The sequence below is a fragment of the Gymnodraco acuticeps genome, unplaced genomic scaffold, assembly GCF_902827175.1.
Source record: "Gymnodraco acuticeps unplaced genomic scaffold, fGymAcu1.1, whole genome shotgun sequence".
NCBI lineage: Eukaryota > Metazoa > Chordata > Actinopteri > Perciformes > Bathydraconidae > Gymnodraco > Gymnodraco acuticeps.
This window is the reverse complement of record NW_022991588.1, coordinates 1,303,650-1,317,450: the sequence shown is the minus strand read 5'-3', so window position 1 is coordinate 1,317,450 and position 13,801 is coordinate 1,303,650. Positions and strand designations below refer to the sequence as shown.

Here is a 13,801-nt window from a genome sequence, read left to right as displayed (position 1 = left end):
CAAGAAATCTGCAAGTAAATTAGTTTAGGTGGTACTGCATTCGAATCAATTATAAAGTAATAATGAACACCAATTTAGTTTAAATAGAGCAGTTTATTCTACTTAATTCCTGTGCAAATCCTTAATTGAGTACAGCCTTAACTCAACACAACGATCTAAACCGTCTTATTTGCCTCTATTTGCCCTGTACCTAGTCATAAATTAGATAGTTCATTCCATGAAATTTCCCTTGACATTATTAGGACATTACAGACTCATAAAATAAAGTGCTACCAATACAACATACAATTATATAGCCTAGTAATTACGCACATTATCTTCACAAAACAGCACATACAGGTTTTTTTTTGTATCTAATACTGGGTTCCCGTCAGTGCTGTATTACATGAAGCACAGCAGGTGGCTGCAAAGAGCTTCTGAGTTATTTTACAATGGCTGCCACCAGGCCTGTGTGTTCTCTATGTGGGGTGGATAGAGATGGTGGGGATGAGTGTTGATGCTGCAGCTGGCAGCACTGTGGCACTCATCACGCAGGTATTACAGGTCCTGTGGGAAAAGGGAGGACTTTTCTTCGCCTGGATCAACGGGCCCAGTGGGACAGCATGCTCAAGCAAAGCAGAAAGCGTATTGGCTACACATACTTAGTGTGTTTGTGTCTGTTTGCTCCTCTTTTTCCCCTTCCTCCCATTGACGGAAGAGCTTTTACCCTGAGCCTAATCTCTACAGTTGAGCATCATGGGGGTGGAGAATAAGCTTGGAGTACTCAGAACACCTGGGGACAATTACTTCCCCAAGTAGTAATCGTGCCGCTCATAATCTAACAAACGCCCTCACAGGGCCCGCCGTGGCACACACTTGGCTTTTCTGAGGCTGAAAATGTGCAGTGACTGGGCCTGTTTGTAGGTCTATTGGCTGCTGCATGTAGACCCATATAGATTGTGAACTCAACAACCATGAGATGCAGTGTGTATCTAGGACATTAATTCAGAGGAGGATGCATCAAACTGATTACAAATTCTAGCAAGATGCATAAGGCCAGACGTGATTCTTATCCACCCAGAGAGCAGGAATACATTTCTGTGACAGATCACTGCACTGCAGCTGAGAGAGTTATTTTGGGTCGGTTTATGAGTCGAGCTGAATTTGAACCTTGACTTAACTGGGAACATTCTTGCCTATATTTCAAATTATACCTTTTTCAAACAGCACAATTTGTCAAACCACATAAATATTTCTGAAGTTAATACAGTTTTAGTTCTTAAAAGTCTAACAATTTCTCCCTGAGGAGGTACATTGTCACACAGTGACACGCATACGCTTGATATTTGTTTCCCTCGAAGCAAGCCTTTGACAACAGAATATTTCCTTTCCCTTCTATTTAAAATCCAAATGCACTCCCATTCTCTCAGGCGAGTCTCATATGAGGCATTTGCTACGAAAATACATCAGTATTGTAAATTGGAGCTGCTTGTGTTCTTCCTGTACAATCTCCTGCTGCCTCTGTTGTCCGCTCTCCCCTGCTATGACAGCTTGTTGATGGAATAATGGGGGTGTTGGGCATACTACAGCTAAGCCATTTGATACTACACAGATTGATGGGTTTACAGTGTAAATGACACACAACAGCCCATATCCTAGGCTTCAGCCTATAAAGTCATTAACTAACAGCCTGGAAATAATGAAGGAATATATCGTGGACGGATGATGATGTTTGCTTGTTTATATGAATATATATATATATGATTAGCTTTGCTAATTAACATATCCTGCAATTTTCTATTTTCATTTGTCAAAATTAAGTTGTGTATCATAATGTGTTTGTACTACAAATGGGCTCTAATAGAGCAACAGATAATATATGTAATTATAGATAAGCATTGTTTGTGTTTGAGGAGACTGGTCAATTAAAATAAGCATTCACAATGATAGCTATAGAAAAGACCCCGTCATTATTGATAAAATGTAGGGGAACATTTATAATTGTATAAATCCTGCTCTCTTGGACTGTTATGCTGTTGCAAAACAGTTGCATTGACCGGTGTGATAAAAGGAAAAAGTACAAACGAGAACGGAGGGTAGACCTTGCCAGCTAGTTATCGCAAGACTCATTCGTCACGGTGGGCAACCTTTAAACCAAGTGATATTTTCAGCTAATCATTTCTCATCCTTTTAACATTTTGCCACTGAGCGAACACACTCAATTTGCACGGAAATATGTAGTCGGAGTTCAGGTAAATTAATTTATATTTTAATTCTAATTATCCTTTTGCACCAATTTGCTGTAGCATAGCCTATACAATAATTAACATTAACCTTTATGCAGGCAGATGTTTGCGGTAAAAATGTGATTTTCTAAGGCTGACCGGCTTAAAAGTTTGATTTTAGTTGTTGTATAAGTCAGCAATGGCTCAGCTTTTGTTTGTGCCTCTAATGTAATCAGTGTCGAGAATTGTAGAGTGATGATTACAATGCAATCACATAGCTACAAATTTGTTTTACTCGGACAAAGGCCTACAGAACAATACACAGGCGATTTGTTATGTTGACATTTCAAGCTTTCTTAAAGACTTTCCTATAAAGCTAAAATGAAAATGAGTACTTTTGTACTTTGCATGTTGTTTGTTGAATAACCAGAAGTAAATAATCTAATCCAATACATTTCAAAGATAATGTAATTTCTTATAAAAAAAAGGATGTGGTTGTGCATGCCGGGTAACGAAAGGAGAAGGGACCTCATATGTTACTTCCCGCCGACATCTTTGTTTGGCCAAGCAGTCAAAGAAAATATAAATGGATATGCACCCCAGGAACTTGTTGTTGCACCAAGTCGACCCTTTTGGCTACCTTTTAAATATTTTTCCTAAAAATGTGTTTACATTTTCTTCCAAGGTTGGGAAATTCTTATTCTATTTAAGTGTTAATAGTACCAGACAGAGGAGGAATACTCTGAAGTCCTGCATTCAAAAGGTTACTCAAGTAAAAGTGCAAAAGTGTTATCATCAAAATATACTTAAAGTACAAAAAGTAAAAGTACTCCTTATGCAGATTTGCCCGTTAAAGAATAATGTATATGTTTTGATTATAATTATTGATGCAAGTGTTATCAAAGCTGGGAAAGGTGCAGCTAGTTTTAAATACTTTGTATGCTGGTAGATTGTGAATTTACTCCAGGTAAACTAAAGTCTTATTTAAGAGTTTATTATATTATTAAAGTAACTGAAGGTAGTAAATAAATGTAGGGGAGTAAAAGTACATTATTTACCTCTGTATTATAGTGGAGTAGAATTACAAAGTAGCATTAACTTGAAATACTCAAGTAAAGTACAACTTTCTAGAGTATGTGCTTAGTTACTTTACAACTCTGGTAAAGAGCGACCATTAATGAGTTAGTTAAGTGAGATAAAGAGAGACATTTAAACTGCGGTTACTAACTAAATCATTTCCCCTGAAGGTAAGGTAAGGTAAGGTACGTTTATTTATAGCACATTTTCAGACAGAGGCAATTCAAAGTGCTTTACATCAAACACTTAACAAGAAGACAACATAAAGGAACACAATAAATAAACATAATGGAATAACAGATTCATAAAAACCATGCATAAAAGAGATACAGAATAGTTTTAAAACAACATTGTAAATACGGTAGTGCTAAAACAAGTTAAAAGACTTCTGGGTAAGCAGATGAAAAAAGTAGCGTTTTTAGCCTCGACTTAAAAGAACTCAGCGTTGGCGAAAACCTCAGGCTTTCTGGAAGTTTGTTCCATTTGTGGGGAGCTAGAAAACTAAAAGCAGCTCGCCCCCCCGATGATGAAGGACACGGGAAGCAGCAGGAAACACACCTGTTGCTAGCCAGAATCAGGTGAGGATGCTAGCATGCACAGGCTAACTTTGGAGGCACACTCCATTTAGATCCGCAAGATGTGACAGAGGACTACATATATTTCCCCCAAGGTTTGAGTTACAATGCGTGTTCCTCCCTGAGATGTCATGGACTGGATTAGATAAACGCCACATTTTTATAGCCATGCACTATTGAGGAGACAACAAAAACGCCTTTAGGGGAAAATAATCACAAAATCATAACAAACAGAGGTGCTCACAACGCTTCACATCACATAAAGGATCATTTATATAATGGGACACTGAAGAAGATACTTCATATGATGAGATCAACGGAACCCCACTTAATGCTCCAGACCCCCGTTGGCAACATCTGTGAAGAATCCAGACAAAGCAAGTCATTATTTTTAACTTTGCATGGCTGTGCTGCACTGAACATTAGCTTGGCTGTTTTTATTCTCGCGTTGTTTATTAAGTGTGCATTGTGTCGGTGTGAGCAGCTTGCTTTGGTTTGTTTATCAGCATCATCGTTGTGGTTATTGATTGAAGAGTGCACATTTTGGATTGGGCTCAGTTTTCTGGGTTATGGATTGTTGTTTGGACTACGTTTTTAATAGTGCATCTGCCTTCCCTGCTGAAAAAACCAGCTTGGACCAGCATGGTGTTGACCAGCATGGACCAGCATGGTGTTGTGTTTTGGTCACCAGCATGGACCAGCATGGACCAGCTTGGTCCACCAGCATGGACCAGCATGGTCCACCAGCATGGACCAGCATGGTCCACCAGCATGGACCAGCATGGTCCACCAGCATGGTCCATGCTGGTCCATGCTGGTGGTCCATGCTGGTCCAAGCTGGTCCATGCTGGTGACCAGCAGACCAGCATGGTCCACCAGCATGGACCAGCATGGACCAGCATGGTCCACCAGCATGGACCATGCTGGTCCATGCTGGTGACCAGCAGACCAGAATGTATCTATCACCAGCTTATGTTAGTATTAAATATACAATGTATTCTGGTAACTATCAAAATAAAGACATTGTATAGTGTTCATAACAGTATTTTTATTTAATAAATTATACATTAACAATACAGTACAATAATATTACAAAAAAAACCTACGTCTAAATAAATATATCATCTATAATAGATGCATTTGATTTAGAAATAACAAATATAATTCAACATGTAAATAGCAACAAATAAATTATAAAACATTTTTTTTAAAGTTTTTTTTTTTTTCTTCTTGTTGATATCCATTATCTTCTCTGTTATGTATCTTCCGGTCTTTGCCAATCCGGCCAGCATTTATTGGTCCTCCACGTATTTCTCGTACAGCCACTGCTTGAAGCAAACTGAAAATAAGAAACAACAATGTTTTAACAAATCGTATTCAATTATGTGATGACAGAACTGTAAACAGAAGTTATTACTTGATAGAGGCTGCCTGGTGGTCTTGGTGGTGGGGCATTCCTTTCCAGTCAGGCTCCTTTCCCCTAAGGTGTCGGTGCCCCAAAACGCCACAGCCAACTCCTTCACGAACATGGAGTCCCTCGTGTTGTTTTTTATTTTTGCCCAGACCTCTGGACGCACTGGAATCTCCCCTTGCAAGTGAATGACAACAATCTGAAACATAAAATGTGTACAGTAGCCTATACATAAAAGCTAGACACCAACATGAGACTGAGGAGCAAAAATAAAAAGGCTCCACTATGGAAATAATATATACCTTCCCATGTGGCTCGCTCTTTGAAGGGGAATTATTGGGGTGTGTGGGTGTCCAGGTGCCGGCTCACGCTGTTCAGGTATCTCAGATTGTTCTTCTACAGAATGTGAATAAGACAAAGAAAGGACAAAAACATTTCATCAATAGTATAAATTCATGTGTATATCTTGATGGGCTGATTGTTTACACATTTCACTGCCATCTTGTCTGTTTCTTTTATTGTAGTTGCTGATGAAAGTTAAAATGCAAAATCGATCCAAGACTGTCATTATTATTTGCTTGCAATTTAAAAACAAATGTACTTACTTTGTGAAAATACCTGGTTTAATAGTTTATCCAAATGAATGTTTAGATTTGCTGTCCTGTAGGTGGTGACTTCCCCTTCCAGCTCAGCTTTGGAATCCTCCAATGTAGCAGATCTTTATAATGTAATGAAAAATAAAATGATCAACAAAACAGCCTTTTAGCCTACCACCAGTCAAATCTGTTGTTACCCTATGACTGGTAAAAACACAAACATTAAATGTACCTTCTGTATTAACCGTCTAAAGATGAGTTCCTGTTGTAATTGTGCAGCTGTATTATCTGGGAAATAGAAGAATCGGGTAAGGATTCGGTATTTTTTTATTTATTTTTCTTATTGCTATTTAACTATATTTTATTACGGTGCCCTTAAAGATTTTTTGTTTTGTATTATATTTCTTTTTTTATATGTTATGTCTGCACCATGACATCAAGTCAAATTCCTCGTATGTGTGAACCAGAGGTTGCGCTAGACTTTTACCCTGTCCGTCATTCTGACGGCATGCTCGTGAACTGTCAACGGGGGGGGGGAGGGACAGTTCACATGCGCCGTGTTATGCATGGCTGCTGCACCTCGCGGGACTGCGGTCAACTCAGCCGTCTCTCAAATTTGCTTGGTCAAATGAACAGTTCTTCATTTTTGAGTGCGCGATTTATTGCGCCTTTACGGTAATCGCTGAGAAGTGGCACTAACGCAGTAAAAAAAAATGCATGTTTTTTCTGCTTCATGCGATACAAATTATTTTTACCATGAGTTCGTAAAAAAACTAACACTGTTTGACTCAGTCCTAGTTTGACTGCCACCAACAATAAAAGTACTTTTACTGTCTTTTTTCTGGGTAATAGCCTACTCTCAAATTCCCCTCCTGAGAACAAAATCATGCAACTTCTGCTATATTTGATGAGATCAAATGATTTTAGCGATACATCCTTAATAAAAGTGATACTGTTGGACTCAGTACTTGTAAGACTACTACCACAAGTACAATCAAGTACTTTTACTGTGTACTTTTGAGTAATCCCCTCCAGAGTACAATAATGCATGTTTTCTGCCCTCTTTGATGAGAGCCTTTTTTGCGTGCACAGCGTAAAGCCAAAACTCTCAGACATTTCAATGATTTGTACGGCACAGTTAGGTTTGGAAACGGTATCATTTCCTTTTTGGAGGGCATGCATAACACGGCATAACACCGGAGCCTCGCTGCGGGGAAACGTTGGCGCTGCTCTGAGTTTGTTCTAATCTTTCAAAATGACGGACTGCTTTCAGATTTGTCCGTCATTGTTAAAAAAAATCCGTCAGACGGAAAATATTCGGTTAACGCGACCTCTGATAGGCAGACAATCAATATGAAATGACTCGGATCGTTATTAGCATCAGCATTTGATCACCTTTGTCTACTTGCAGCTCAAATACAAAGATAACTCCACTCCTCTCCTACCACTGCTTACCTCTAATAAGCCTTGGTAGAACTAGTGTCCTAGTCATAGGGTCCAGGACTGACTGAAGACATGTGGAACAGAGTCCCAGGCATGGTTCCATGTAGGGAACTGGAACTTTGAACAGGTGTTTTCATCTGTTCTGCCTGAAGATTCACAAGTTCTTGATCAGGTGTTTGATGTGGGCTGGCATGATCCTTTCTGCAGCCAAACAAAGAAAACATTATTAATAACAGCAATGATGGTAACAACAATACTATTAGTATAACTATTTATATAGCACTTTCACAATTGCAAAGTGATTCTCACTACAAAAAGAAAGAACAAAACAATATCATCAATACAAAAAATAAGCATTAAAGAAGTTCAGAGACAAACATCCTCTTAAGTAAAAGACCAAATCCTGTCAAGCTTTAAATCTTTCAGTCTTTACAATGCACTGTTGGAAATTACCTTCCAAAGGCTAAATTCAAACTCAAAAATAACTGGGTACCAAATTGCTTTACCTGATAGAACACGTTCCACACGGAGCAGCAACCATCCGGGTGGGCCTTTTGCTGCATATCATCTCCTCCCTCTCCACTGTTTCCAGTAGATCTGCCTCTTTCCAATTAAACTGAAATGCCCCAAATCATATTTAAAAAGTTAAAAACAATAAATTGCTTCTGGCATTAACATGGATTTGAATCTCACCTTTTTCCTGGATGTCAGGAAGGCCAGGAAGTGGTTCCCTTTAAGTCCACAACCAGTCTTCTCTTTCTTTCACCCTCCGAAAATCTCCCAGCATGCACCAGGAAGAAGAAGAAGAAGAGGAAGAAGCAGAAGATGAATTTTTCAGAACATTTTCCTTAAAAATAAGAAAAACATACCGATTTCTTTTTTAGAGCATCCATTTCTGTGGATGTCCCTTCACAATGATCAAATCAAAAACTCTTCTTGGATCCTTGGAACTCTGATTCGTTTTGAAGGATTTGATGTGGAGTCCTGAATCTCTTCACTGTAAGCCCGGATAAGTTGAATCTACTTAAAAAAATAGCGTAAAGTGGTTGCCTTTAAATTTAAGTAAAGCATTATGAAAACTTGAGTAAATTAAACTTAAATTAATCAAGGACTTTAATTGTTATTTGAAGTACAATCCACTTCATGTCAAGTTGATTTTACTTACATTTTTAAGTCAACCACTTTCTATTTTTTTAAGTAACGCATTAGGAAAACTTGAGTAAATTAAACTTAAATTATTCAAGGACTGGAATTGTTATTTGAAGTACAATGCACTTCATGTGAAGTTGATTTTACTTAAAATAGTGTAATATCAATTGGTTTTTTCCAATTATTTAACTTAGAATTTTTAGTTGAAAGTGGTTACATTTCGTATTTATATTTTTTATTCCGTCAACTACAAAAAAGAAAAAAGACACAAAAATAAAGTTTTACCTTTTATTAAAACTTGAGTGTTTCATTTGGTTACAATGAAATTGAGCTTCCTATACAAACTGTGGCAAAATATTGTACCATACATTTTCCTGAGAACATTTTTCACATGAAACAATAGCAATCTCTCTATATATAAAGATATAGTTATATCTATAATATATATATAAAAATAGATATATAGATCTATATATTTATGTAGAGCTCTGAAAAAATTAAGAGACCTCTGTAAAATTATCAGTTCCTCTCGTTTTACTATTGGTAAAAACTGGATTAACATTTGTATTTTATTCTATAAATGAATGACTGACTACATTTATCCCAAACTCCAAATATTCTCATTTAGAGCGTTTATTTACAAAAAATACCAAATGTTCAAAGTAACCAAAAAAGATGGAGTGTTTTCAGACCTTGAATAGTGCAAAGAAAACAATTTAAAATTCATTTTTCAACAACACAATACTAATGTTTTAACATAGGAAGGGCTCAGGAATCAATAATTGGTGGAATAACCCAGATTTGCAATCACAGCTTTCATGCGTCTTGGCTGCTCTGCAACACCTTTCACATTGCTGTTGGGTCACTTATTAAGCCACTCCTGGCACAAAAAAATCAAGCAGCTTGGCTTTGAGTGATGGCTTGTGACCATTCATATTCCTCTGGATCACATCTGGATTGACCTGGCTGTGGGGCATGGAGCATTGTCCTGCTGGATAAACCCACCCTCAGCTCAATTCAGGTGTGAATGGAGGAAGACCAGATCAAGACCCTGTCATGTAACAGTTGGAACCCCACTGGATGTGATCCAGAGGAAGATGGATGGTCACAAGCCATCAAACAAAGCCGAGCTGCTTGAGTTTGTGTGCCAGGAGAGACAAAAAGTCACCCAGCAACAATGTGACAGACTGGTGGCGAGCAACCAAGATGCATTGAAAGCTGTTATTGAAACATCTGGGTTATTCCACCAAATATTGATTTCTGAACTCTTCCTAAGTTCAAACATTAGTATTGTGTTGTTTAATAATGAAGAACTTGTTTTCTTTGCATTATTTGAGGTTTGAAAACATCTCTGTTATTCTGACCAGTTGTAATTTTCTGCAAATAAATGCTCTAAATGACTTTTGGGAGAGATGTTGTCAGTAGTTTATAGAATAAAACATAAATGGAAATGCCAACAAGCTTAATAGGTCAAACAGTGCAAACATGCAACAACAACAAAATGCAATATGGAAGCCTAAATACTTGCCATATGTAACAGTAGCCAACTTTTCAGAACCCCGTTTTACAATGTAAGCTGATTTTTCAAAGTCTGAATTTTGGGTGCCAGCTCAACTTTACCAAGTTTTAATATCACCTGCTGAACAAAGTGGAAAGTGTTTTTCATGCACTTTGGGTACTCCAGTTGCAGGGCATAAATGAGTCTGAACAGGACACAGAAGGCCTGAGGCAGGTTAGCCGGTCCATCCATCACCACATTCCCCTCCAAGACGATTGCCACACTAGATGGGTTGAGCTGAGGATTTTCTCCGACACAGAGGATTCCCAGTGGAGTTTGACTGTACACCTCCTTATCAGCCGCATCCTAACAGAGAAATAAAGAGTGACAGATAATTCTACATCGTCCACCAAAAAGTAGCTTCCACTGTTTATAATGAAAAGCATCATACATATTTAAAAAACATATCATATTTCATTTATATTGTTGGTGAATTAGTTAAAGACAATATATATAAGGAATAGTGTAAGTTAAATTTAGTTCCGTATTTTTTTTAAACTGAAATATGTCCCGGGTCAATTTCACCCAAAAATTACCAAAGGGTGCAAAATGTGAACATAACACAAGCGTTAAAGTAACTTACGGTGCAGGTCTTGAAGAAGGCAGAAGGCTCATCCCCCAAGATGATTGGCAGTCCCCGAACACAAAGGCATCTGATGGCTCAGTGGTCTGGAATATAGTGGAGATAACAAAGAATGGTCATATATTCATCAAATACATTCTACAAACTCTACACAATTACTTTATTGCAAATATACTTGAAAGTAAAGGAGAGGACAAAAGGAGATGACATGATGGGAGAGAATAGAAAAGGGAGAGAACATAATTTCTTCTTGACCAAAGAATAGAATAGGAAACAAAACAAGAGAGCAAAGCAAAATGAACAAGGGAAAAGAGGAAACAATGACACATGAAGAGATGCAATTAAATTGACAGGACAAGAGCAGCAAATGAGAGAAAAGAAGAGATGAGAAGGAAGTCAAAGGGACAGAAGAGGAACAAGGAGAGAGGAAAGAGATTGGGTAGACAGATGTTAAGTAAACCCACCTTTGTCTGACTTAGCTCAGACAGAAATTGGCCAGTGACACCCTTCTTCTTCCTAAAGAGGTCCATCAGGCTCGGAGAGAAACGGTCAAGTGCATCGAAGAAGTTGTCCTTGAGATTTTTCCCCACCACTCTGTTGAACTCGCAATAAACCTGAAACACAAAAGAGAACAAACCATGTAAAACTGTCAAATAAAATTATCCTTGGTGAAACAAATAAGTGCATTTTTTTTATTTAGACAGCTTTTGCTTGCTTCACCATCTGATTTTTCAAGATGCCTCTGTGCACTTCTCACAGTAATATCTTAATAAAATCAGATATTTAAGTAGGTATGAGGATATAACTACATTTTATGAACATTACATTTAGAACACAAAAGGACAAACAAACCTGGGGAGGTTTCAGCCTGGAACCTCCACCCCGCTGCGGGACCCGTGGTGGGACCCCCGAGTCAGACGATGCGTCTTGGTCACGCTTCATATCGGCCCGGCCCAGGAAGAGACGCAGCACACCCTCCCGGCCATCAGAGTCGAACCCGCAGTTCGGAGGAACCGACCGCCAGGACACCGGCACTAGGCCGGTGGAGGCCCTCCGATGGTGGGTCGCGTTTGCCATTCTATCAGTGAGAAGAGAGGACAAAAATGCAACAAGAATTGTCAAAATCGGTTAATATATGGGGGGTGGGGGGGTAACGGCTGGACACAGGCCGTGGGGGGACACCCGAGACCGGGCTATGTCCCCGTTAGAAGGAACCGGGTGAAATAGCCAAAAAAAGAAAAATTAATAAAAACCGGGGAAAAGTGACAAAAAGTGTCAGAAAATAGGCACTCGTGAGGCGGGCAGAGTCCCCTGGTAACTCCCGTTACATTCCTCCATGGTTTGAGCGAAAAATGGCTAAGTCAACTATTACGAGAACCAGGATGGGGGGTTCAAAAGGCCTGCCCAAGGCCGACCCAAAGTGCATGGTGAGCAGACTCATCACCTCCGTGAGAGTGGAGCCTGCAGGCAGATCACTCTCAGGCTGACAGGCAGGTAAGTGATCATTATATGATATTCTGTACCCGCAAAAAGCTAAAACAAAGGGCCGGCTGTCACAAAACAGTCATATCTAGAGACCTCAAAAACTACTCTAGCGAGGCCTTTAACCTAGAACTGGAGAGCCTGGACTGGTCAGATGAGCTCAGTGGTACACAAGTTGAAGAAACATGGCTTGGTTTCAAAAACAAATTCTCTGCAATACTCAATGATTCCTAAGAACAACCAGGATAAACAAATCGCGCTGAGCCGTGGATGCACTCCGGCATACTGACTGACCGCCATGAAAACCAGAGACAAAAAATGCTCTGAGTTTCATAAAAGTCAGTCAATGCTTTCCAAAAGCACGAGCAGTGAAGTCCAGGCCCACGTGACTGAACTCAAAATTGAAAGAAACAGACTAAGAAATGACGTAAGCTCAATGATCAAAACTGCCAAAAAGAATTTCATCAATGTCAAAACTGAGGAAAACAAAAATAAACCCCGTGAACTTTGGAAATTACTCAATAACCAGCTTGGCTGCAGTAAAAAACTCAAAACGAGATTTTCTAACTTAAACATAAAGACAGATAACAGGCTCATCACAGACAAACTGGATGTGGCCAAGTACTTGAACATTTTTTTCACAAACATAGCCACAACTCTTGTAAATAAATTACCCTCCCACTCAGGGCTTTTTGGAGTAGATCACATCATGACCTACTACAAAAACCTAGGGGTACGCAAAGATGATTTCAGTCTAGCAAGGGTAACAACAGCAGAGGTACTCATTAAACTGAGTGCCCTCCAACCTAACAAGGCCACTGGCCACGACAATATCCCCTCCAAATTCCTCAGAGACTCAGCAACCGCCATCTCACCAGTCATAGCTCACATAATTAACCTCTCCATAAAGACTTCAAAATTGCAAGAGTAACCCCCCTGCACAAAAAGGGCAGCAAATTGGACCCAGGCAACTACCGCCCTGTTTCTATACTTACCTCCATCTCGAAAGTCAAGGAAAAAATAGTATATGAACAGGTCGAAAAGTACCTCGCGGAAAAGAAACTAATCTATGAATTTCAATCTGGCTTTAGAACATCCCACTCCACTGACACATGCTTTCTTTATTTGAGCGACCACATCAAACAAGAGGTGGACGAGGGCAAGTACTGCGGCATGGTGATGCTGGACCTACAAAAGGCTTTCGACACTGTCAATCACCCCATTCTGATTGACAAGCTAAAAGCAATTGGTTTTGATAAACTATCGGTGAGCTGGATGCAATCCTACCTGAAGGGGAGAGAACAGATGGTGGAGGTAAACGGTACTCTGTCCCCCCCCCTCCCAGTGAGCTGTGGTGTTCCACAAGGAAGCATATTAGGTCCGTTACTGTTCCTAATTTATGTAAATGACATGTCATCAGCATGTGACTGCAACTTGTTCCTGTTCGCGGACGACTCAGCCCTGCTGGTCTCTGACAGGAGCAGATTGCATGTTGAAAAAACCCTCAGCTCCGAGCTCGGCAGAATCTGCACCTGGCTCGCCGATAATAAGTTATCATTACACCTGGGTAAAACAGAGTCCATTCTCTTCGGTTCGAAACATAATCTCAGCAAATCCGACGACTTCTCAGTTGCAGTGGGTGACATTATTGTCACAAGTAAGAAGGAAATTACATACCTAGGATCTATTCTTGAGGCAAACCTCTCCTGTGACAAAATGGCAT

At 39.4% G+C, this 13,801-nt stretch overlaps 1 long non-coding RNA gene across 3 annotated transcripts; it reads right to left on the bottom strand.

Moving 5' to 3' along the window:
• Nucleotides 1–4,937: 4,937 nt before the first annotated feature.
• LOC117533895 lies at nucleotides 4,938–9,700 on the bottom strand. 3 transcript variants are annotated; one of them, XR_004567127.1, is made up of 7 exons: nucleotides 7,813–9,700; nucleotides 7,319–7,507; nucleotides 6,096–6,151; nucleotides 5,873–5,985; nucleotides 5,570–5,663; nucleotides 5,274–5,466; nucleotides 4,938–5,195 (listed from the first exon to the last, which is right to left on the bottom strand). It is a non-coding gene; the product is annotated as an uncharacterized LOC117533895 (long non-coding RNA). The 3 variants fall into 3 exon arrangements; XR_004567128.1 differs by lacking the exon at nucleotides 6,096–6,151 and having other exon boundaries at nucleotides 7,813–7,922; nucleotides 8,000–9,700; XR_004567126.1 differs by lacking the exon at nucleotides 6,096–6,151.
• Between the last annotated feature and the right edge of the window lie 4,101 nt (nucleotides 9,701–13,801).